This window comes from Lycium barbarum, chromosome 12 (assembly GCF_019175385.1).
Source record: "Lycium barbarum isolate Lr01 chromosome 12, ASM1917538v2, whole genome shotgun sequence".
Lineage (NCBI taxonomy): Eukaryota > Viridiplantae > Streptophyta > Magnoliopsida > Solanales > Solanaceae > Lycium > Lycium barbarum.
The window spans coordinates 16251816-16256997 of record NC_083348.1 but is presented as its reverse complement, the minus strand read 5'-3'; the positions used below and the strand labels follow the sequence as shown (position 1 = coordinate 16256997).

At 37.0% G+C, this 5182-nt stretch overlaps 1 long non-coding RNA gene across 2 annotated transcripts; it reads left to right on the top strand.

The window, feature by feature from the left end:
- Positions 1-1121: 1121 nt before the first annotated feature.
- LOC132622939 (uncharacterized) lies at positions 1122-3235 on the top strand. Of its 2 annotated transcripts, XR_009576048.1 has the most exons (4): positions 1122-1250; positions 1355-1565; positions 2052-2100; positions 2846-3235. It is a non-coding gene; the product is annotated as an uncharacterized LOC132622939 (long non-coding RNA). The 2 variants fall into 2 exon arrangements; XR_009576047.1 differs by having other exon boundaries at positions 1154-1565.
- Positions 3236-5182: the final 1947 nt, after the last annotated feature.

Genomic DNA, 5182 nt, shown 5'->3' with positions numbered 1-5182 from the left:
TAGTATAGGGATACAACCCTTCAAAAGGAGAAGACCCCATTCGAGGTTACACCTGACGGAGTGCTACGGTATAGGGGCAGGTTGTGTGTACCTGATGTTGCAGGGCTCTGGCAGCAGGTTATGGGAGAGGCACATTACGCCTGTTATTCTATTCATCCGGGGTTAACGAAGATATATCATGACCTTAAATGCTTATATTGGTGGGATGGCATCAAAAAGGGACATAGCGGAGTTTGTTGCTTAGTGCCCGAATTGTAAACAGGTTAAGGTCGATCATTAAAAGCCTAGTGGATTATTGCAGGAGATAGATATCCTAACATGGAAATAGGAAGTGGTTAATATGGACTTCATTACCAGTTTACCTCGCACTCAGCGGAAGTATGACTCTATATGGGTCATTGTAGATAGGCTGATAAAATCAGCCCATTTTCTGTTACATCCCGTGTTTTCATGCGTTGGAAAGTGTGCGAGTTAGATGATATTAGTAACGGACACGAGGTTGTCCCCCAAGCCTATAGGTGATTAAAGTGATGGTACGCATGTATCGTAAGGGTTTGAAGTTAAACCAATCGAAGAAAATAAGTTTTGTCGAGGCTCGAAATTTATTTGATGAAATACAGTCCAAGCTATAATACCCCGTATTTTTGGACTAGAAAAGTTAATCGTCCAATATGAGCAAAATTACCCGAGCCCGGAGAATTCGATCATATTCAAGGATGAAAATCGAGAGCTCGGTGTATAAAGAGTTTGAGATCCCGAAATAATTTAGGCCTTAACAAGTGTGACCACGGTGATTGAGAATAATATTTTGTGTGTACCAAAAGGGACTATGGACTAGTGCCATGTCACATAATCATGGAAATGAGTATATGAAGTGTATTAAAAAAATAATTGGATTAAAGTGAATTGAGATCAAAGGAGTTAATTATGTGTAAAGTTTAGGGTGTCGGAAAGAATTTCCAAAAAACAGAAAAAAATGAAAAAGACAAGAAAGGAAACGTACCTTAATTAGGTGTTCCACCTTTCCACGTGTAGGATTGATGCCAAATATTAAAGTGACTCATATCAATATAAGGTGATCTGTTGCTATTGTAAGATGTGTACAATTCATTTATATTATTTAGGGAAAGTGGATCCCACAATCCAAAGGCTTTGGAATTAATTTGGAAGAGTACTTGAATCAAAGTCATATTTTTTTTTGACAAGTTGAACCGAACGTGAGCAGAAGCAACAATAAAAGTGTATTTGAGGTTATTAACAACAACTTGAGCTCTTATTTTATTTCACCATTCAGTAGACTAATTTCCTCAATAAGGGTGCTGTAGCAAAATTTTTATACAACAATTGTTTGCAGAGCTCTCACGTTGAATTAAGAACCTTGCTATTTAAGCAAGTTGAGCAGCAATGTAATTACCCATTACGATGAAGAAAAAGTCAAGCAGCATCATTATTTTACGGGTTTCACTAATTGCTTCGATCTTGTTATTCCATTTTGTCGTGTTGTTGACTCCGGGCTTTCTTCGTAATGAAGTAAGGTGGAAGAAGATTAAATCTTGACATATGAGGTAAGAAATCCTCTCCTAGATGTATTTGAGTTATTCGAGTCATATCTATGTGCTAGATAAAAGAATTACGAAAACTATATCGGAAATCGGATAAATTGTTATTGTTATCATGTGGGCTGTTTGGTGGTTGTTATGAATTATTTTGTGGACTGGAATATCGTGTGTTTGGCTGTAGTTGTTGTTGTTATGTTTGTTGTTATACTATGTATATACGAAAATAAAGAAGTGTATACGAGCATCGGTATAGGAATTCATATTGGGCTGTTTTGGAAGTGATTTTGAGAATGGATTTGATTCTATTTGGGCATGTATTTGTTGATATTGATATTAGTATTGAGATTGATATTTTGGCTAAATTGGAATCATAAGTATTATTAAGTTTTTAAGGAAGATGCTACCCGAATATCGTTAGATTTCTAAGTAATTAAGGATTGGTTTGAAAGAGCAACCTAATTTGATTATTGGCATATTTGGTATTGTTTGTAGATTGGTGAAGCCCGAGACCTAAGTTATGGTTAACTTGAGAAGCGACAAGGTATGTAAAGCTAACCCTTCCATCTTTTTGGCATGATTTTATGAAACAAACAGACGACGTATATATGACTCCAAAGAAGCTCCTATTCTTAGAACTGCTAGGATGGCTAATGTTCTTGATTTCCAGAAGCTATTTCATTATGTCTTGATACGTTTATGCGATTCCAGAAGTTCTATTTGATATAAACCATAGCGATATTCGGAAGGTACTTGATACGACTATTGTCTTGATTTTCAAATGATAGTTCGTCTTGATTATTCTATTGAGTCTCAAATATGATTTAATTTGCATATGGTTGCTCACTACTCTACTCGTGCATGCCTCAATATGTCTTTCACTAAGTCCCGGGCCAGGATACGTTTTCATGCACAATTTGACTGTATTGTTCACCGAGTCCGTCACTAGAGGGCCGGGATATGATATATATGATGGTGTTATAATGTGATGGCGTTATGATGTGATGGTGTTATGATGTGACGGTGTTAGGATATGTTTATGGCGCCAAGGATGGTATGTGGCGACCTTATTCACCGAGTCTTATAATGGGTCGGATATGATATATGATATTGATATGCATGATTTTCATTTCATAAGGCAAGGGTATTGATATTTTAAAAGTCATACTTGTTTCTGGTAATCTCTATTTCAGTTATGATCCCGTTTATTGTATTTCATGCTTTATATACTCAGTACATATTCCATACTGACTCCCCTTTCTTCGGGGGGCTGCGTTTCATGCCCCCAGGTACAGATAGACAGTTTGGTGACCCTTCAGTATGGGACTTCTACTCAGCTGTCTTGGAGAGCTCCGTTATTCCGGAGCCTAGACTTATGGTATAGATCTTATGGTTTATATATATATATATGTTTACCAAGGGTACGGCGGGGCCCTGTCCCGTCATATTTTGCTATCGATATTCTTAGAGGTCTGTAGACATATGTATGGGTTGTGTATAAGTTTGTTCAGCTGTGTCTATACGATGTACTATGGATATGCTCTTCTGTAGTGGCAGCCTTGTCGGCTTGTGTTTCATGTTGATATGTTGTGGCAGCCTTGTCGGCTTGCGTATCATATTATGTTTTGTTCAGTTGTGACTCCCCAGAAGACTGGTTATTTGGATATATGTATATATGATGATGTTATAAACCCTCTGTGTTCTTTTGCAAGTTTCCATATTGATTTTAGCTTCAGTTGACTATATCTAACAGGTACGTATACGAGCGTCCAAGTCGGGCACTAGTCATGGCCCACGGGGTTGGATCGTGACAAAAGTAGTATCAGAGCAGTTCATCCTCGGAGTGTCTACAGACCGTGTCTAGTAGAGTCTTGTTTATCAGTGTGTTGTGCACCACATCTATAAACAGGAAGCTACGGGACATTTAGGATGTTACCTTTCTTTCATATCTAAGATCGTGCGATAGAGCCCAGCCATAGGAAATGAAATTCCTAATATTAACCCTTGATTTCAAGCTGAAGAACGGCATCGACAGAAGAAAGTGACTGATGATATTGGAAGTTACAAAGTACACAGGTAAGTAACGGTGCGAAAGATGCATGTCGGATAAGGTAAGAATGTTGCAGATATGATTGAGATGCAGTTAAAGATTGAAAGGGAAAAATAAACAGGAAAGTGTAACAGGTACAGTTTGAGTTGGACATACGAGGTATGTTCGTCATTTTTATACTGTTGTTGATATGGGAGCCCTGTGCGGCTATGATATGATATAATATATATGTATATGTTGGCCCTGTGAGGCATTGTTGGTATTTCCTGCGTGCAGGTTTTGAGATAGTAAGACATACAGAGGAAGCTCTGCCAAAATTTCTCTAGAAATAAAAAGAGAAAGAGATATAAGTTCGTAATATTCTTGAAAGGCCGTGTCAATAGTAATGATGGGATTTGACTAAGTTGCGAGTACGGCTGACTTCGAGAAACAAGTTAACTCTTGAATTGATGGTAATAGTAATTATGAGGTCGATGTTAATATGGTAAAAAGAAAAGTTAGGATAATTTGGAAGGGCTTGTGATACTAAGGGATGATTTAGAAAAGGCTGGCAAAACTTAATAGAATGTTATATTGAGGTATTGACTGAATTGATAAGAAGGGATAAATTACGGCGAGTTTATAGTAAAAAGGAGTAATGGTATGATTGAGACAAGAGTACGGAGGAGAAAGAATTGTGACGAATATAAATGTGTTGATAAGACAATTTGTGTATTAAGGATAAAATTGACCCGAAAGGGTAAAAGGGTTAAATACACCTACTCCACAGAGTGTAGTTGAACCATAGTAAGTATCGTGAATAAGGTTAAGAAATGCTACACTACTAGAAGGCTCATTACAAACCGAATATAATGTGAATATAATAAGGATTGTTATGAAAATGACTAAAGCCTAGCGAGGAAGTGACTAAAAGATGTGATGTGATCTATGTGATTAAAGTGTAAAGGCGAGCTATAGAACGAATAAGAAAGACTTATGAATTTCTTCTATAGGGAAAGTTCAGAATAAAGATTATATGATAACGGAAATGATAGCGAGCATAAGAAAAGAAGGAGTAACTGAAAGAATAGTAACAGATTATGACACAGCCAAGGATATGAGTAATATAAGTGACGGGATTCTGAAAGACCAAACTACAGAAAGATGGGCAACGAGGTGGAATGAGTGTTGGAAAATGACTAGTATGATAAGAACAAATAAGGATGAACAGAATATGTTTTGAAAATAAGAAAGGGGTTATGTAGAAGTAGTGTTTTCCAAATGATACAGGAGTAGCATGAGATTCCTTGTGCACAGAATAAAAGATGGACATAGATTGGAGAAATGATTAGGGGATTCTAAAGGAAGCACCCAAGATAGACGTAATAGAATGAGTACGAGTATAAAATAAAAGAGAAACATATAGCTACGAACTTAAAGGTGTAGTACGATGACAAGGTGATAAGATAAGACCATTATTAAGACGAATTGATATAATTTTGAGTAAGTTAGAATTCAGTGTTGGGTGCACAACACGGGTGAAAGAGCATAAGGCATAAAAGAGTACTGCGTATATATGACTTCTCCTCGGAAATAG